The sequence below is a fragment of the Elgaria multicarinata genome, chromosome 9 (assembly GCF_023053635.1).
Source record: "Elgaria multicarinata webbii isolate HBS135686 ecotype San Diego chromosome 9, rElgMul1.1.pri, whole genome shotgun sequence".
NCBI lineage: Eukaryota > Metazoa > Chordata > Lepidosauria > Squamata > Anguidae > Elgaria > Elgaria multicarinata.
In genome coordinates, this window is record NC_086179.1 from 74,560,844 (window position 1) to 74,582,870 (window position 22,027).

The window sequence follows — 22,027 nt, forward strand, 5'->3', positions numbered from 1 at the left end:
CAGACCCTGCAACATCTCTTTAATAGGGAAATGTCTAATTCAGTTAATTGCTGGTGGTGCAATGCAGCTAATGCTTCTTTTAAACATATGTCTTGGCCATGTCCAGTAGTTGCTTTTTGTGTGTGTGTTGGGGGGACGGGACAAGGTTATTACACCGATACATTTTGTACTGGAACAGTCTTTAATATTCACTGATGTACACACTCCTTTACATTATCTACTTGCGCCATGGAAATTAACGAATAGTCAGCGGAAATGGATTCTCTGTGTCATTTTGACAGTTAATAGACTGATAATTACAACATTGGAAGGATGAACACTCAACTCTTATAATGCAATGGCTTGAGGATGTTACAATGCTTTCAATATTTGAATGGGTGGTACGTAGATACTTAGTTGGATATTGTATCTGCTTTTATTGAAGCCTATGTATAATTGCTAGAAAGCTTTGCCATTTCATATGAGTTAAAAATTAATATTTAAAAAATGTAGAAAAATGGGGGTGCCATGGGCACCACATTGGGGACCGGTTCATGGTCACCATTTTAGATGCTTACGGCTGCTGTGATGAGGACTCCTGATTTATGGATAAAAAGCTGAAGTGAAATGAAAAACAAAGGTACTCTATTGTTTTTCAAACCCCAGTTTGTCATTCATACAATGTATCATGCAGCTAAAATTGAATAAAAGAGCAAAATCACTATCCTGTGTCCTCTTATGTGATCCAAAGGAGGCTTTGTTGACAGCTGTCATCGATGGACTATTCTGAACACGCGTTAAAAAGTAATAGATCTGAAAGTTAGTATGATGCTTCTTGTTAAAATAAATATAAAAGGGCAGTTGAAGCACAGCTTCCTCACTTCTCCAAATTTGTTGTGGAGGCTGAAGCTGGGTGAGTCACCAGCTGCCATAATGAATGATTATGTATTTCAGAGTTGTACATTTCTGTGTGTATTTAAATTATTTATTATTCTGTCTTCAGACATGGCAAAGGATGTGCCAGAGGACTGTGACTCTTGTTTAGCGAGTTCATTTCTCACTATATTCAACACTTTACTCAACTGTTGCTTTGTTTGAAGAACAGCTCTATTATACTTGCAAGGAAGAGCCCATGTGGTGTTGTGGAAAGACTGGAGGCCCTAGACCTGTGAAACTTGTATCCAAATTCTTATCAGCAATAGAAGTTCTTTCAGTCAGTCCCTGTCACTTGTCCCATAGGACTGTTTTGAATTTAAAATGTGGTGGTGGTGGTGAAACACCATCCACTTAAGTTTCTTGAAGGAAGGGCCAGATAAAAATGTAGTACTAAAATAATTATTATGGAAAATGTTGAGGAAATGTTATGGAAAATATTGTTATACTTGCGTATAACAATACCTCAAATCAAATTTTATATGAGAGAGCTGTATGGGTGACACAATAAATGTGAGGGCATGATGTTTTGGATAACAGACCCTCAGAGAGTAATGCTCTGTATTATTGCATCTGTATTGTTTAAGGATGAATCACGAAAATAAAGATTTCAAGATATTTTAAGATATTTCACGGTCTCCCAGTGTTCTAGATTCCATAACAAATTCTTAAATCCATTATGGGACCAGCTTACAGCTGGTATTAAACTTGAAAGTATTACATTTCTTTGACTTTTAATAACTAACTAATGACTTATTTTTCTCCCTATGCCCCTGATACGGTATCTAAAATATTACTAACTAAGGGTGCAATCCTATGCATGTTTAGACAGGAAAAAAGTCTTGCAACTTTATACATGCATAGGATTGTGCCCTAAGGATGCAATCCTATACTAACTTTCCTGGGAGTAAGTACAGTTGAACATGACAAGAGTTATTTTATTTACAGGTACACAGCAGTCCCTGTAGTTAAGGTAGGAAAGTAGATAAAGCATTCTACCATTATAAAGGGGTAATTGGGGTGGTGGTCGTTCTAATGTTCATAAAATCAAAAATGTTTCACCAATCTTCCTGACATTTACAAGTGCCAGAAAGAAATGTTGGTTTTAAATACCCTGAAATTTTCAAGAAGGTTGGTGAAAGATTGAGAGAAAGAGGGCAGTTTAAAGTACAACAGGAAAAAAACCCTCTCTGAATCAAAATGATTCTGATGATTTAGGCTGGCAATTTTTTTATTCATGAAATTTAGAGTATTCAGCCCCTTACCCATTAATCCAGTGATAGTGTCTTCTTCCTCCTTTATTATTGTTGTTTGGAATGGCTTTTCTTTTTTTAAAAAAAAATCCATTCAGTTCATTTTTAATTAATATTTCTTCATCCTATTAGAGTGAATACTGAGGCCTTCTTCAGGGATAGCATGATACATGCTCAGTAGCATCACTCTCCCCCTCCCTCCTGCCTCAGATAGATTAGAATGTTGAAAATAAAATGGCCACTTGCTTCCTCTAGTACTGACATTTGCTTAATGGAATCATCAGTGTCTTCTCAGAAGTAAGTTCCATTGAGTGTAATGGTCATACTCCCAGGTAAGTGTGTAGGGGATTGTAGCCTTTTTAAAACTGCATGGAGCCTTGGAAGGGGGAGAGTGAGAGATGTTACTGAGAATTTCCTCTCCTTTCCAGCACAATAATCCTACAATTAACAAGTTGCTTACTGTGTGTGTGTGTGTGTGTGTGTGTGTGTCATGCCCCTGCTAGAGGAATCCTCCTCAGAGGAGGAAGCAGAGCCCTCAGAGATCAGGGAGAAACACCAGGTACTGTCACCAGACCAGGAAGTGCATGGGCTTTTAGGGGAGATGGCTGCAGGGCCTTTCAGGAGACAGCTCCAGGTCCTTCCCTGATAGGGGAAGGGGACTCTGACTCTGGAGCAGATGCTGAGCAACCCCCTGACCTTCAGGAGCGTTGTCACCTCAAGTGACAAGCCAGTAGGCCTCCTGTAAGAAGAAGTGCTCATTTGCAAAAAGGAAGAAAACAACTCCTCCAGAGTAAGGCTCTGGCCAGAGCTCTGATGGACAGCAGCTGAGACTGGGTGAATAAAAGCTAGCAGTGAAAGCTGCTGGTTGTTGGGAGCAATGTCTCACTAGCTTCTCTTGTCTCCTGACCCTGCCTTGTTCCTGAGCTACAACTTTGGAGCTTTGCGTGACCCTGCTACTAGATTATGTATGTAATGGATGGCCTCACTGTGTTTGACCCTTTGCCTGTTTCACTGCTTCTGCATTTGCCTGACCTTAAAGCTTGTCTGCTGGAACATTGCTCTGGGGTATTACTTGGCCTGGTGGTCAGCTGTATAACCAAGAATGCCACAGCCAGTGCAGGACAGTGTGTGTGTGTTCTTTTTCTTCTTCATTTGATCATTGCTGCTGCTTGATCAAGCTTCCTCCCCACCCCCTGCAATTTCTTTTTTTAAAAAAACCACAAATCCATGTATTTGACTTTTAAAGATTTTTTATTCCTTGAGTCCCTATCTGACTTTATATTGTGATGCAGCCACTTATGGAGTCTCAGAGCTGATCCAAAGGGAGGGGGAGGGATGCAAGAGAAGAGCCCCATTGCACTGGGAAAGCGGGTGGGAAGCAGGAATATTTTGAGGGAAGTTTCCCCCTCCTTTGCCCACCCAACTCTGGCAATCCAGTCTGACTGAGAATCACAATATGGATATATACTGCTTGGTGTGTAAGCAGTAATGTTGATAACTGGGGAGGAAGATATGTGTTTGTGTGTGTAAGGAGAGGTTTGGGGCTGGGAAGTCTTATCTTGAAAGAAAAGTGTTATCAATTATTTTATTTTTTTAAAAAAATCTTTAACATTTAGGAAAGCACTTGAGCCCCAAACAATGCTCTTCTATTTTGCCATGGCTGGGAGATGTAGTTTTGTCAAGATATAGGAGGAAGCCACTTGACCCCCCATCCCCAAACCTCTCTCTATACTACATCTTCCTCACCAGTTATCAACATTAAAAGCCATCATAGCTAATAAGAACGTGAGCAGTACATACCCATATTCTGATTCCCAGTCAGACTGGATTGCCAGAGTAGGGTGGGCAAAGGAGGGGAAAACTTTCTTTGAAATATTCTTCCTTCCCACCTGCTTTCCCAGTGTAATGGGGCTCTTCTTCTGTGCCCCTGCCCCCTCCCTTCTGATCAGCTCTAAGGCTCCATAAGTGGCTTATGAAGTCTTTTTCCCCTCTTCCCTCCCCCTCCCCTTTCCCTAGTGTGCCATGCCTTTTTTAGAATGCAAGCCTGAGGGCAGGGACTGTCTTCTTTACTGATCGATTGTAAGCTGCACTGGGAGCCTTTTTCGCTGAGGTGCGGGATAAAAATACTCTAAATAAATAATACATATTTTCATGGAGGAGCATGGACTGCTTTAATACTTGCAATTCACTTTGAGAAGTACTCTAAGGGAAATGACATCATAGAATCATTTTAGGTGAGGGCCAAGCCACACATCACACTTCCTGAGTAGTGTGTACGATGTCTAGGTTTTTTGTTGCATCAATTACAGTCATATGGGGGCAGGGCATGAGGTCCCTATTTTGAATGCAGCACAAAGCAAGGGGAAGCACAAAGCAATGGCACACATGGGTGGTGTGGTTCCTTGGAGCAAAGCTTCCCATGGATGCCAGCTCATCGGGTGTGCAATGGTCCAGTCCAAATCAGGGCCATGTGTGCACCAGAGTAACTAAAAGGCTAACCTCCAGCTATACATGAGGTTTGGCTCATAGAGAAAGTGGAATGAGTAACATGAGGAGGAAAATAAATTGCTCGTGATGTTTGTGATGAAGAATCATCTGTTTCTAAATGCATTTTGAAGAGGGCCTCCCATGTTAGTCTATTACTGCAAAAAAGGGAGAAAGAATATTGTGGCACCTTAGACTAACACCTTCATTATGGCAGAATTTTCCATGTCCACTTCATCAGATTCATTTGTTGAAGTGCACTGCAGTCCACAAATAATTCTGCGATTTATTTTCTAGTCTTTTATGTTGCTTCAATACATGTTGCTGATCTGGAATCATCAGAGTGAACTCTCTCTCTCTCCTCCTTTTGTTTAACTTCCAACACAATTTCTTATTTCTATTCTTTTGCTGGAGTTGTGGTACTCAAATGGCTGAAACTGTCTTTAGGGCAAGAGCAGATCAAGTGAGCTACACTGTTATTATATTCAGGTCTGATTGCTGCATTTCCAAGCCATCTCTTCTTTTCTCTGTGTAAAACAACAACAACCTGCCACTAAGAGCTGGGCTTACTGGAAAGTTTTACAGAAAAGAAAGAAAGTGGATCTCATCTGAAACAAGTCCACCACTTATTGTTCAATGACAAGTAGGACACATTTCATCTGTGTGCGAAAGACTTTGTGTGTCTGTAGGTAGGTAGTACTGCATTGCAAAGGCATTAAGATTTTCAAAGCCTTCCTGCTATAAAAATGCATCATCCTCAAATGTAGCAGGTGGCCATGTAGAGTTCCATAAGAAACCTGATTACATGGAGAAACTCACTGCGGCTCTGTCGACACTAAATTAAACATGTGTCTTTCTTTTGAAGTCAGGGACAGTCTGCATCTTCATCCAGTCCAGCCTACAGAATAGATGGTCGTGTGTTGCCCACATAACTTTTCTGCATATGTCTAGTGCAAAAAGGCACAAAATGGAATGCTCAGGTCTATCATTGATTTGTTGCCAGAGTAATTTGCTTTATTCAAGTCACAGTCCAGCTGTTTTTCCTGCAATCGTGTTCTTTCACCATTTCTCTTTCCCAAAGCTGACCATGCATCATGAACAAGTTGAACATAGTTGTTCAGTTTTGATTTTTATACCTCTTTTCAATCAATACCTTACTGATTGATCCATGAAAATTTAAGAACCAGTGGACTGTATAACTGAAATAGATAAAAGGGTGGGTCGAGGGTTTTGATAGAAATGAAGAGGCAGCATATTGGGACTTCAGTTATTATTAAAAGAAAACATGATTAAGTGATTATTTGTTCCCCCATCTCAAATCTAGTTATTTCAAGAATGTGTCATATCATTCTCATAACTAAGCAGGAGAAGAGGTATTTGGGGACAGATAGATGGTTCATTTTGTCTTCAGGGTAGCAGCATTCAATTAAGTCTTATTCGTTCAGGAAGCCTTATTTTCTTCTTGAATATACCAGTGGTATTTAAATATGGGTTGCAAATCCCACATGTTGCAATCCTCCAAATTTCTAATTGTATCTAATCATAATGTGAAGCAGAACTGTTCGAGCTTAGTCCTGGAACCATCCGTTAGCACCAAAGCTCAGTAATAGAAAAAAGTGTGACATTCCTTTCTCACCCATCTCAACTGGCCAAGTGCTGTTTCCAGGATATAGAGGACAATCATATCTGCTAAACATGAATAAGCTGTCTGGGGTGGGTGTGGGTGGGGAGAGGTGGTAACTGGGAGAAATCTGCAATGGATTCAAATGTGTTTGAATTTCTATGAATGCAAAATGTAGATTCTGCAGCAGTCTGGCTTGTTCTGAACCGAACGGATTCCGCAGACTTGTTTTTTTAGTTTGTGGGGGCAAGGTGTGGAGTAGCACAATTTTGTTTGTTTGCAAACGCATAAGGGAATGAAAGAGCTCCCCAGAGAGGTCCGCCTGGCGCCTACACTGTACTCCTTTCGTCGCCAGCTGAAGACCTTTTTATTCACTCAGTATTTTAACACTTAATTTTAACTTAAATTTAAATTATACTGTTTTAACTCTGTATTTTAACCTTATATCAATTTTGCTGCGTGGTTTTATCCTGGTTGTGCTTTTTATATTGTATTTTGTATTTGTATTTTTAACTTGTTGGTTGTTTTATGATGATTTTAATTTTTGTGAACCGCCCAGAGAGCTTCGGCTATTGGGCGGTATAAAAATGTAATAAATAAATAAATAAATAAATAATAAATAAATAATAAGACCCCTGACAATCTGTGAGGTGGATGGAACGGATTTTACAAGATCTGTACATCCTTAGTGGCAATCCTAATCCAGTGGTACAAACATGGCTGAACACACAGGGATTCCAACCTAGACTTTTAAAGGCTTTGCACTCAAAGACCACTGTCTGTCTGTCTGAAGCTGTCTGTTGTTGTTGTAATTATTTATTATGGGGGTGTAATGTTTCAGGTTTCTATAACCAGGGTGAAGAGAGGCAGATTACAATCACTCCAGAGACCAGCAAGATATACATATTTAACAGAACTTTCTTTAAGAAGATTTAAGAAATACTAACATGAGCAAAACAATTAACAAAACTACGAATCAACTATATTCAGCTCCTTTTCTTAGCCCACAGTTCTCTTTCAGACATGTGTGTTAGGTTTACTGGACCAGCAACAGATGTGAATCCCTAGTCTCTAGTCCGTGGTCGCTTGACTCTCTTGCAGAGGTGCACTCTTCAGTAAACTGTAGCCTGTCGCCTTCTTCTCATGACGGCGTTGTTGATTTCTCTCTCTCTCCTTCCAGCTCTCTCTCTTCCTCCTCTTCCCTGCCCTTTTTCAACAGAAGTTTTGCTCTTCTCTCACTCTCTCTCGCCCCTCCCACTTTATTCAGCCAACATCCCAAGAACATCGGAGACTGGCATTACAGTGGTTTTTCTAGATGGACTTGATGGCCTTTGCCAAGTCAAGCTGTCTTTTACTGATTCAGGAATTTCCTGACTATTAAGCATATTTTAAGTATGACTGCTTTCTGGATGTTGGTGTGGCTGTACTTAGGTAGTCCCAGTTCTTGAAGGTTTTCTGTATAGTTTTTTTATGTGATGCCAGTGACTGATGTGACTGGTGTGAGTAATGGACTAATTGTGACCCTTTCCTGTTGCCAGAGTTCTTTAATTTTGAAAGCCAGTGGGGTATATTTTCCTACTTTTTTCTCTTCCTTTTCTACAATTTTTGTCATTAGGTATTGCTATGTCAATGAGATAAGTGCATTTTTCTTTTTTCTCTGTAACTGCTAAGTCTGGTTGGTTGCAAGGTATTGTCCGTGGGAATTGTTCTGTCCCAGTATATTTCATGATCTGCATTTTCCAAGATTGTTTTGGGTGAGTATTTTTATTTATTTATTATTTATTATTTATTTACAATATTTATATACCACTCCCCATTCAGAATTTCACAGCAGTGGGCAAAATAAAGTAGAATAAAAACAAACTAAAAGTACATTTTTAAAAGAAACAAAGTGCAAAATAAACTTTGGCTGGTCATTAAGGGAAGGCTTCCTGGAACAACATTTTCATCTTTAAAATAATTTTATTATTTCAAACATCATAGATATACATACCACAAAGTCATTACATAAAATACAAACAGAAATACAAACATAAAATACACATATAAATACAATAAAAAACATCTAAGGTTAAGGTGTACTTTCAACGTTTCCAGGTGGTGCCAGAAGGAATTCAAAGTTGGCACCTGCCTGGCCTCCAGAGGCAGAGAATTCCATAGGAAGGAGGCCACCACACTGAAGGCTCTTCCCCTGTTGGACTCCAATTGGACGAAAGGTCTATGTGGAACCACCAGGAGCTGTATAGTATGGTGTAGGTTGCCTGATGAGGTTGAATTTGATGGCCAGTTATTGGTGAATTATTTTTTGGGATTTTCTCTGTGTCTGGCTGCCTTGGTATTTGTAGAGATAAGCTCAAACGTTCTCTCTCTGTCAGCCGACGACTTCAACCCTTCATCTCCTTCTGGAGATGTGAGGCTGCTCCAAATACTGCAGGTGGACCCAGCAATCTTGCATTAAGAACTTCTTAAAAGTGCCCTTCTATTGGTGAATTATTTTTGTAGCTCTATTGTGTCTGGCCATATAGTCCATTCCTGCCCGAATTGTACATTCTCCTGTTACATGTTGTTGTTGTTGTTGTTGTTTTATTATTATTTCTGTGCCATTCTTAAAGAAATTTATGTCTTTTCCAAAAATGAACTAAACAAAATTCTCGCATATCTGTATGTGTGTGGGAGGGGCATAAGTCTTGACCTTGATACCTGTGATGAAAATTGAATTTGAATGTTTCTAAAGCCTTGTGGAACCTGAAAATCTTGGAAGTGACTTCAATGGCAGTTTTACAATTGTGCTGATATTTGAATAGCTAAATGGATACAGGGTAAATAAAAAGGGTAGGCTAGCCTTGGGTGTAAGATAGTGCTGAGTAATCATGCATTACCAAAATCATGCACTACCAAAAACAGAGGCCAAATTCCTATGTTTTGCTATCATTTCATTTTATGTGTGATAGCCTGGAGAAGAGAAGATTGAGGGGAGACATGATAGCACTCTTCAAATACTTAAAAGGTTGTCACACAGAGGAGGGCCAGGATCTCTTCTCAATCCTCCCAGAGTGCAGGACACGGAATAACGGGCTCAAGTTAAAGGAAGCCAGATTCCAGCTGGACATCAAGAAAAACTTCCTAACTGTTAGAGCAGTACGGCAATGGAATCAGCTACCTAGGGAGGTTGTGGGCTCTCCCACACTAGAGGCCTTCAAGAGGCAGCTGGACAAGCATCTGTCGGGGATGCTTTAGGGTGGATTCCTGCATTGAGCAGGGGGTTGGACTTGACGTCCTTGTAGGCCCCTTCCAACTCTGCTATTCTATGATTCTATGATTTCATCTGAGATTTCTATTCTGTATTTTCACTTCTTAGGAAAGGTCTTCATTTTATTGTGATGTGGGCATCTAGTGAGCTACTGACTGATAACAGAATGCTTCTTGATCTGAGTCAACCCATCTGTGGGAACAATATAGATATTCATCAACTGAATCACATACTTTAAAGCTATCATCTCCTGTTTACTCTATACATAGTAATGGGAGCAAAATTCAGCAGAGAATTTCAACAGACTGAATTAGCAGGAAACTGAGTATGTAACTAAAGAGAACAGGGTTAAATCAGACGACTACAGTGCAGTCACCATGGCTTAATTTTGGTTTTGTTATTTAATTGCATTGAAAAAAGATATGTGATAAGAATGAGTACTGATAGCTTTTCATCAATAATAATAACAAATTATTTTTTATTGATTATTATCCAAAATTCACAAATTTATTCATACTATAAATGGGACAGAAAGAACTCAAAAGAAAGAAAAATGGATTGTTCAGTCCAGATTCATAACCAACTCAATGGGGACATTTGTAAAGGCTGCTAAAAGCTGAAGCTTAACCGACAAAGGAAAACCTTTGCAAGGAGTGAAGACATACAATTTTTTTTTACAAAGCATCAGCTGGGTTTGAGTCTTACCATTCTTCTTGCCCAACAGGGACTCTGAAATAACTGTGAAGGTGATTGTTGTTCACCCAGCAACTTCTGGCAATCAAACAGTTACCTTCATGTGGTATGTAGGTTGCTTCCATAACAAATGTTTTGGGATGTCAGTAGTAAACCGCCCAGAGAGCCCTGGCTATGGGAGCGGTATATAAGTGTAAATAATAATAATAATAATAATAATAATAATAATAATAATAATAATAATAATAATAATTCACACCTCCATTCCATGTGCTAGTCCTATTGACGTAGACATTGTAAAGGTGTGGCTTTGGCTGCCATGGTATGACTCTACCAGCCTCATATGGGTCCTGACAATGACCATTAGTGAATGCTATGTCATTTTCAAAAGGATTACCAAACCATAGATTTCATTTATAGGGTCTTTATGAACCACACAATCTTCCTAAATACCTTCATGGCTTGTGACAAGCTGAGGAACTCTAAACATGTTTTCTAATCCCAAACCTGTGTTTCTTAATAAACCATGTGTTACTCCATCCAACCATGGGTTTGTGCACTAGGCAAAACTCACTTTATTTAATAGTAAAGTGGATCATTGCAGTTGCAAGTACAGATGCTCAAGGGTTGACTTTGGTCCATTTTTTTATTTTATTTTTTAGTGACTGACTTGATTCAAAATTCTTGGAAGGATATGTGAATGGGAATGTAGTTACTCTTTGGTTTTCAAAAGTCTACAGACTTTGCAATGAACCTCTGCTCAAAAAAGTGTATAAAATGCATATTTTAGGAGTCAACTCATAGAAACCATGCATTTTAATATATAATACAACACAAATGCACATTTTAGGATAAATCTATAATCTTGAGCATTTTAGGATAAAATGTATATAAAATAGTTATTTAAGGCTAGTATGTGTATAAATAAAGCAACTTTGTATACTTCCTTTTTAAATTGCAGATTTGTGTGAAAGGACAGAACAAACTTATGAAATGTGAAGCTGATATTGTCATGAACTGGCAACATCATCTTCTATGACTGGAAGACAAAATGGCACATCCATTTCTGGCTGCTTCCACCAAAGCAGTCTTTAAATTCTCTGGGCCTCAGGTATTTATTTAAGGTAATGTAGGAGCTGGTTATTAGAGGTGGGATGAGTACCCAAAACTTAGAGAACAAAATGTCAAATAACAAAGTTGAAATTTTACTGAAGAAAAATATCAGTGGGAAAAAGAGTTTTAAGATCTATTTGGATACACAGATATAGACAAATCCCTACCTAAAAACAAATAATATGAGCAATCGGGCAATAAAATAACCAGGGATGTATTCATCCAGCTAACCTCACTGGATTGTGTCCCTATTTTATCGAGATCCCTCATTCAAGCAATATCTTACTACAACTGGCCTAGCTCTCTCAATCAGTTCTGCAGTTCCAGCAGTTCTGACTCTTTCTTTCCTCTAGGGCCATAGCTAGACTGGGAGAAATCCCAGGGTGATTCCCGGGATCATCCCTGTGCATCCACATAATGCACATGGGATCCCGGGATCAGGGAGGGGTGATCCCTCTCTTGCCCCGGGATCTCGCCCTACCCTTTAGGCATTTTTTTTCTCAGGCTGAGCATCGCGATTTGTCCTGGCTCCTTGCAGTTACTGATGAGGAGCTGGGACCCACACATGAGGCACAGAGCTCCTCAGGAGCACTGTGCCCATCGGGTGGGGTGGGGGGAGCAGTTGTGTGCATCTTCCCCTTTTAAAAACTAAACCAAAATTGTGGGTGTGATGCCTCCCTCTGAGGTCATCGTGCTCCGCATGTAAACAGAGGGGGGATCTTGCGATAAAAACATCACAAGATTTTCACCTCTCCATCGCACAATAACAGGTCGGTCTAGCTAAGGTCTAGGACTCTAGCTTTCTTTCCTCCCTTCTCTCTCTCCTCTACCCTTATTCCTTTGGCCTATATTTTCCAAAATATTTTTAACCCTCAACTACAACCAATGAGGAGGATATTCCTCATTGAGCATCTTCCTCCCCCAACCCTGAGGATTCCATAAGCACCTGCTGGAAATGGATTTTTGTTAGTGGTAAGTTCATTCTTTTGTAATAGCCTGACCATTCAAGGTTAACTGGTGAAGCTGAATAAATTGCATTGGTAATGGAGAACAATGGGCAAGAGGTATATGTATAAGTCTTCTTTCCTGGAAAGGGAATGTTAGGGATTAGTTACTTTGGGCTCAATCCTATGTAAGTTTAGACAGAAAAAAGTGCTACGACTCCAAGCATGCTGGGAATTGTAGGACCTTTCCTGTTTAAACATGTATAGGATTATATCCTAAGGTAGTCTAGCATGCCTTTCTTCTCTACTTTTGCTGAAGACCACTGACAGCCATGGTCTACTCCATGTAATAGTGCTTATTTTATTCTGGATTAGAAATTCCAGGATATGGTGAAGTATGAAAAAGGAGATGCTGTTGATCAAAGAACAAATCTTAAAAATCCATCTCGCATCTTGAGTAAGGTTTATATTCCTCCATGTTTTATAATAGCAGATCACAAGTCAATATACACACTCAGGGAATGTGGGGATCTGGGGGCCATTGAACATGACACATATCTCCCATGAATCATAATTGCAACAACACCTGCTACAGAGTAACTTTGTGCTGATGCACTGCAAAAATAGGATGTTAATAGCCTCTCAATGCATTACATACATTGCATTTCTCACAGGTGGCAGAAGTAAATACCCATTGAATAAAGATAAATGTTCTGCAAGGAAGAAACTGGTTAAGAATTCTTTATGCAAACCTAGAGACCTATAATTTTTGTTAATGTGCAATATATTATATTGATGTTAAGCTAATTTGGGAAAGATGAACATCCATGGTGCTTATATACACAGCCGATGTCAAAAGTAAAAACCATGGGCTATGTCTGTATTGGTGCCGGAAGCCATCAGTCAGGCTCTCCGCCCCCTCCTGAATGCTAAGATAGACTTTGGTCGAATTCTCTTTTCTCTTTTCCACTCAGCTATTATGGAAACAGAAAGTTCAGGGGGTTTTTCATGAATGCTGAAAACAATAATCATGAAGTTTTAAATAATAATAATAATAATAATAATAATAATAATAATAATAATAGACAGCATGACTTGGCAATGCCCATCATGTCCGTCTAGAAAAACTGCCATGAGCGAGAAAGAGATAATAATAATAATAATAATAATAATAATAATAATAATAATAATGACATTCTTTAACATGGAGAGAAGGCAGTATTTAGATATGGCTAACTGAGAACAAAATACACTAATCACTTGACAAATATTAAGTTCATGTCTTCACCCTTTACCAAGCTGAATTTTCAAACTTCAACCTGAATTTGGGAGGGTTCAGGGTCAAAAGGGAGAGAAGCTGCTTCCTCCTTTCACGCGTCAGGTGGGGAAAGAATGAATTTTGGAGAAGGACTGAAACTTACTAGCACTTCTTCAGAGTTCTGTTGGGTTGGCAGCTTCCCTTCTCCCCACACCAGAATGTCCATCAGAGTCAGGCGTGGGGGTGGGGAGATGGTGGCTGCCACTCCAACAGAGTCAGGAGGGTGCACTGATAGGTTTTGTCCCCTGAACATTGTGCATCCACTACTCAACATGTCTAAAACACCTCCCTTTTCCAGCCTGCAAATGGGGCCATGTAAGTGGGGAACATTTTTCTTAGTCCTATCTCCAAAATTCGCAGGGCACTGATCTGCTCTTGAGTGCAGCTTCATAGTATTTTGAAGGGATGCTCACATATTTGACATGTGTGCACCCCTCAGATCTTCTGAGAAGTGTATGAAATTGGCATGTGGCCCCAAGTATGAAACATAAAGTGAGAATCAGGTACTAGGAGTGTTGGAGAAATCCATTTAGGAAGTGGAGTTCAACGTGCTTTCCTAGACATCCCCCCTCCCAGACTTTATTTTGGTTCCTGCTGTGCTAGCCAACTCAACAGGCAGCAAGTTGGGCTGGTTTATGGATTTTCTGGGGATTTTGCCTATTTGGGGGGAAGGTTCTGCAATTTGTGCAAATTTCTGATTAGTTTGCACAAATTATGACTGAATGTATGCAGATTAGGCTGAATGTGCATAATTTGTGTATAAATTCAGCCGTAATTTGCTCAGGCATTTTTTTGCAAATTTCAGAACCATTACAAAATGCACCAAAAAGTTCTTGGACTACAGGGAACTGCCTGCAGCTCAGCTCATACATGCTGTAGAACTCTGTTGACCAAAAAAGAACCAGATTTCCCAGTGACACTATCCCTATCAAGTACCAGTATGGTTCTGAGTACATTATTAAAGATAGAAGTACAAAAAGCTGGTGAGCAAGCTCCATTTGAGTTGAAGATGTTGCTTAGAAAAAGCCCGTACATGGCGATTAATACACACATACACATCCAGAAGTGTTTAGCACACAGACATCACAAATATCAGAGGGGTAGTCATGTTAGTCTGCTGCAGGAAAAACAAAGAGACATGTGTCACCTTAAATAGTAAATTATTCTGGCATAAGCTTTCATGGAAACTGTTAACTTCATCAGATGCATGAAGTGAAAAAATGGTCAGATTTATATGCACATGCTGGGTCAGAGTTGTAAGGTGTGCTGTTGGAGGGAACTGAAATGCAAAAAGTACGATGATTACCTTAACAGTTGCCATTCACAAACCGTTGTTGGCTGATGACACAAACTTCATTGAAATGGTGAGACGAGGAACAAAACTGAAAACCAAAACCACCTTTGTTCTTATTAAAACTCCACGAAATGGAGTTGACACTATTGATGAATTTCACCTCAGCAATTTTGCAGCGATATCTGTCTGTGAAATCCCTTTATTCAGGAATGCCCAATTTAAGGTCATTGGCAGAGTGGCCCTGGAGGTTGAAATGTACCCCCGCTGGTTTCTGAACATTACCATTCCCGATGTCAGATTTGACAAAGACATTAACAGACTTCAGCCTCAGCACTTGCACATGGCTGCCAGAAAGTCTGCTTGAGTATGGAGATTCACAAAGTAATGATGCCAAGTCATGAGGTAGGCATTGTTAGACATTAAAGGCAGCAGGAGGCACTAGCCACATGGAAGCCATTTGTGCTGTAGAGAGGGAAGCTTGGAGATCAGTTCCTGTGCTGAGCTTGCTGCTCACAATTTTCACTAACACATTTGCAGTGCTGGTAAATGCCTTCATGAAACACTTCCTGCCAAAGCCTGAACTCTAGTCCACCACCAGTCCCGTGGCATTTCTTCCAGACCTGTACAATTTGCTTGCCAATGCATATGCTCCAAGCTAACACTAGCTACCTAGATCAGCAGGAATGTGCAATAATTTTGCTTCAGTTCACAAATAATCTGAACTCGCAACATTCATAATCCTGAACGTGGACATGAGTGCCTTTAAAAATAAAATGTTCAGGCATTTCTAAACTTGCGATCACTTTCAAAAAATGCCTCTTCTTTTTTTCTTTTTCTTTATTTTAAGAAAAGGTGCACTTCACAATGCACATTTTCCCCAAAACATATATTTTCACACTTTAGTCAATTGGGGGGCAAGTGTGTTCTGTTGAAAAAAATATGCACAAAAATGAACGCTTTCTCCATTCAAACAAACTGACAGGCAGGTCACAAATGAAAACAGGAAAAAGCCAAACCAAGCTTTGAACTGACTTCGGGAGAATTTCAGTCAACTTGAACATCCTTGATTCTCCAATTACTCAATTGGTGGTTCCCAAACATTTTGGGGGCAAATAGCACATTTGGAATTTTGAGAGCGTTTTGTAAACACTGTCACAAAATGGCTGGCATGGGGGGGTTGCTCATTCATAAAATGGCTTCTATAGTAGACATAGCTGATCACAAACTGCTCATTTTCCAAAAAGTAAACTGGTGAGAATCAAGGAAAAGTAAGTTGCGCAAGAACCTAAATACATGGCAGAGGTGAGGTCTAGAACACAATATCTATCTATCTATCTATCTATCTATCTATCTATCTATCTATCTATCTATCTTATCTTATCTTATCTATCAGGGTGAATGGGGATCCTGGTGGGTGCCAAGAAACACTACACATTGGAGACTCCAGAGTTAGATTATCTAACTCTGGACCTAGAACCTTTCAAGTTATGGGACATTTGTTTGTACTGGAGACCCGCTAAGGCTATTGTAGCCTTTGCAATTGGAAGAGATACATGCTGTCCCCCTAATCACCTAAGAAACATGGAACACATAATATAGTACTGAAGCTGCTTTTGCCCAAATGATGACTGCTTGGCAGAGAGATTTTGCATCTTTTAGTGCTTGACAATAAGACGCTAAACACATGTTTAAAGAAACACGCCTAAATCTCATAGGAATCTCTTTGTGTCCCTCATATGTAATGCTTCAACCTTCTGCAGTTCTGTCTTTTCCTCCAGATTTATGCCGATGATTTGCAAGTCCAAAGGCATAAATGTCACACATTATCTATTGACAAATGCTTTTAAAATTAAAATGGAGCCCTTGAGGAGCATTTTTAATGCATGTTTACTCATGAACTATCTTTATGGCTTGACCAGAATACTGTAATACTCTTGTTTAGGCCAAACTATAGGAAGTTAAATTAGGATGAGAGGTACCCTAGCATGAGGTGTTTACTACTGAGTACACAGCAGACAATGAACACCTATGGAGGGACATAGCATAGTTCGGTGCTAGTAGTTTTCCTGTTTAGCAAGAAAGCATACTACTACTACTAATAATAATATTTATTTGTTATCTGCCTGAGTGTGTGGGGCAGATTGTATGGGAGAAAGTGATCACGCAGGTAGCCCAGACCCAAACCATGTAGGGCTTTAAAGGTGATCACCAACACTTTATACTTCACCCAGAAACTAATTGGCAGCCAGTGAAGAGATTTTAAAACTGGTGCAATGTGGTCACCCCTAGGTGTACCAGTGACCAGCTTGGCTGCCTCGAAGTTACCAGCGCATTTCACTGGCAAAGCAGCTATTTATTGGCCCTTTTCTGTTCTTTGGGGAGGTGCTCCATGGACTGCACAGTGCCACATGGAGGGGGACTCATGGTGGAGTGAAGGTTCACCAGGGGCCTCACTCCATGTGGCACAGTGACCACCCATGTGGAGTGATGATCCTGGACCTCCCAAAGTTGCCCACCTCTGGCTTAAAGGACACCACACCCTTTTAATTGTTTGTAAAATGGGCAGTCTTTGTGCAAGCTGTCTGAAACTTTGCATGTCTGATGCCTTCTTCAACCACTAGAAAGCATGCCGATTTCATGCCAGTTGGATGGAAACTGTCAAAGCTACTAGCAGAAGAATACAGGAAGTGTTTCCTTTGAAAGCAATGGGAAGTTTAGAGAACAGCACTTATTATTATTATTATTATTATTATTATTATTATTATTATTATTATTATTTATATAGCACCATCAATGTACATGGTGCTGTACAGATTATACACAGTAAATAGCAAGACCCTGCCGCATAGGCTTACAATCTAATAAAGTTGTAGTAAACAATAAGGAGGGAAAGAGAATGCAAACAGGCACAGGGAAGTGTAAACAGGCACCGGGTAGGGTGAAGCTAACAGTATAGAGTCAGAACAAACTCAGTATTTAAAAGCTATAGGGAAAAGAAAAGTTTTTAGCTGAGTTTTAAAAGCTGTGATTGAGTTGGTAGTTCTCAAGTGTTCTGGAAGAGCGTTCCAGGCGTAAGGGGCAGCAGAAGAAAAAGGACGAAGCCGAGTAAGGGAAGTGGAGGTCCTTGGGCAGGCGAGAAGCATGGCATCAGAGGAGCGGAGAGCACGAGGGGGGGAATAGTGTGAGATGAGAGAGGAGAGATAGGCAGGAGCTAGACCGTGAAAAGCTTTGAAGGTCAACAGGAGAAGTTTCTTTATTAATTCTTTATAAAACAGGGGCCTGTTGTCCAATCTGTCTGAAATGTGGCATATGTAATACCCTCTAGATTAGTGCAACATCTGAAAAAGCTATGCCATTTGGATAGAAAACAAACATCAAAGTTATAGGCACTGGTAGATAGACTACATTTCCATTGTCATCAGCCTAGAAACAAACAAATGAGAAACAAAAATGAAAATGAAATGAACAAGACAATAATGAATAGAAAAATAAAATTAATTGGGTGGTAGGAAATGAAATGAAATGAAAAATGAAAAAAAATCTAGTTGACATTCATAAGGGATACCTCGGAGGCTACTGAGTAATTAAGATCTACTTTCATGAGGAAGAAGAAGAAGAACAGAAATTAATGCTGAAACAGAAGTTAAAGTCACTGTTATACACAAAATGAGCACCAGTGTTGTTTTCCTTCAATTCCAGAATATTTGCTAGAGATGTATTATAAATAATGTATTTCAGAGGCATCTTTGGAGGAGCTGTATCATTCCACTCACAACAGTGGTCCAGCTTTCTGTTGCAATTCCCAAGGTGCTCATTGCCATACCTCTCCCCAAAGATGATGTGACAGGTCAGATTTATAAAAAATATATGACCACAGTCATAAGACGTACGTTCCTATTCTGACAAGAGCAACCAACTGAATAAAATATATGTATATTGCCAGGTATAATGGGTATGTATCTCTTACTTATGGGATTTTTGGACAAGAGAAATTACATCTCAAGCATATAATAATTTCAAGTAGCTGACTCAGTGAATATTTATTTATCTGCATACTAACAGGAAGCTCTCAGGAGGTGCTCAAGTCTTGACCATTAGATGTTTAACCTCTGAGCACGGGTATAGTTTCAAAGCAGATTTAGATATAGAGTTTTAAATCCCCTCCCAGGAAATAGAGGATCGCTGCAATCCTGTATATACAATCAATTTATCCTAATATTTTTGTGCCACATTTGCGTCCTGTCAACAGTGTAATGAAATGCCACACTATTGCTGTATAGGATGGGGATAAAACGATGGTTCTAACAGCATTTATGGCCCATAATTCTGTCTCATTCATATGTGTGGAATACTTTATGGGTGAAAGTTGCCACTCTTATACATGTTTTCTGAACTGGGCTGCCCTTCTAACATAGCTGCTAGTGCTACTTTTTCTGTATATATTGAGAGACATTGGCACTTTAAGGCAAATGTGCCTGAAGCACATGGTTAGGACATAGGAATGTACAGGGGGAGGTTTCAGTTCTTTTTTTATTATCAGAATTTACCTAGTTTACACCTCCCAGAATTGACTGTGGACCTGGATGCAATCTGCAGTCAAAATCCATACATTTCTGAGCTTGTGATACAATTTGTGGAACAAAAACATGTGTCTAAACATTGTGGACAGAGAAGGAAGCTATGAAATAATGACACAGACGCCAGAGCTTGGGATAACTAGGGCCTCTTTATGAAATTGGGTAATTCATCCTTCCCTGGATCTGCATGTTAGACTGTGGGAATCTAATTAATCCTTTCTCCAGGCAACTAGCCTGCTTTATGGGCAAGCAACTCATCCAAGCCAGGAATCAGGTAAAATCCGGCTCCTAGCTTGAGCTACACTTGTGTCCTTTGGTGGATTGGGAGGACCACCCTGTGTCACCCCCACCCAGTGCTGCACAACTCTGAGTAGGTGAGATAAAGAGGTCCCCAAAGGCAAGACATATATCCTGACTCGAGAGCCACACAACCCCCAAGGAGCAGACCTCAGAATTCGCCAGTCACCATAAGGTGCCAATGAGTGGCAAAAGCATGTGTCTGACCAATGTGCACAAACACACTTTAATCAATGGGAGAGAAAAAAATGTGTACATTTCAAAAATATGCACAGCTGATGCATACATTTGGGAAAAAATATGCACAAAATACACATGAAAAGAAAATGAGAAAGCTCACAGTCTGATCAGGACACCAGTCACAACTAGCTTCAAAGTGAACTTGAGTTTCACTGATTTGCACATTCCTACACATGATAAATGTAAGATATTCAGTCTTGTGCAGATGTGTGTAGATAGGTAGACAGATATTCTTTCTTTACTGAGCTCTGATTTTCACATTACTTTTTTGACACATCACCATATGATAATGTAGCATAGTGGTTCATAATTTTAATATCCCTGGTCCAACACTAACTTCAGCTATAAACATTTATTAATTTACCATATTTTAAATATTTTACCACTTACCATATTTTAAAATATATCTGTAAGCAGCAATGACGATATAAGGAGAGCCCTGCTAGATAGAAACAAAAGTTAATCTAGCAGTTCCTTAAATAACAATCAACAGGTACTTCTAAGATTATCTGCAAGGTCAGAATGCTTCCTCTGTTGCTAGTACCCAGAATCTGGGATTGGGTACCAGAAGAAAGCTTCATTTCAGCTGCAATCCTGTGGTGCTTAGGAGGGTAACATGGTTGATAGAATGTTTCAGATCTCATTCTCTGAGGAGAGAGAGAGAGGTCCATCCAACCTCATGTGGGGGGCGATCTGAATCTTACAACACCCCCTCTAGCCTCTGTGGAAAGTCTGTTGTTGTTAGAAGCAAAAGGGAGTATTCTGTAGGTGTGTTGAGAGATTATCGGGGAACAGTTGGATCCACAGGATCTGTTTTAAAATTGGTGTTAAAACCTATATTAAAAGGGCTGCTTAGATCATATAGGTCAACATTTCTAAATGCACTGTATACATTCTATGAGGTGGCTTTTGTGGCTTGGCACCTGAGAACTGTGAGTAAAAGGAAGTTTGGAAAACATGACAAAGCTCATGACAAGCACTCTTTTGTGACCTCCCCACTAAATTGTCCCAAATCAGTCTAAGGCCATGGCTAGATGAGGGGGTTGTAGGGCAACTATCTCACAATTTTATGATCATGAGATCGTCACTCTGGTCTACATGTGGTGTACGACATCACAATCACCATTTTGAATTCATTTTTCTTAAAGGGAAAGGAGCACATGAACGCTCCACCAAAATTGTATGTTTTTTTAATGCCCCCCTCGCACTCCCCCCCACCCCCAATGGGCACAGATCTCCCGAGGAGCTCTGTGCCCCATGCCTAGCCCCTCATGGTTACTCGTGAGGAGCTGGGACAACCCGTGATGCCCGCCCACATGTTCCGTGGTCTCGGGATCATCCTGAGACTGCAGAAAAGCGGGGGAAAAGGGCCTGCCAATATCCCATGGCAAGGGAGGGATCATCCTCCCTTCTCCCGGGATGCCTTGTGCGTCATGTGGATGCACAGGGATGATCCTGGGGAGATCCCCAGGATATTGGCTGGTCTAGCTATGCCCTAAGTCTCCTTTCACAAGCATGGGTCTACCTGGGCAATTCTGGACAATTCCCCTTTTTCACTGCACACTATGCTCTACAAGAAAATTCCATAATGTCCAGGACACTGCTTTTTGGGTTGGCGGGGGGGGGGGGAGAAAGGGGGTGCAGGGAAAATCCCTTCCACCACCTTCCTTTTCTTTGTAGCCTCGTCTCAAGATTCAATACAGTGTCACTTTCACAGAGTGAACATTATTCCCTTTGAATATATCATATGCCACATCAGGAGCCCTGCTGAAAATGTCAGTTCTCCTCTGCCATGCATTTCCCCATGCTGTGCATTTTAATGAAAAGTCCTCTACTCAAAATTAATATGGGGGAGGCCCCTTGCCGTAACTGATAACATTGCATCAAAAATGCCTGTGAGAATTCAGCCCCCAAAGAAGCCTATATTGAGCCAAATTGAGCCTATATGTAGCCAAAACGCCTAATAATGAGAAGCAAATGAGAACGTGCTCTTTCAATTGTTGGTATGACCCTTATTGTTTCATAATTGTA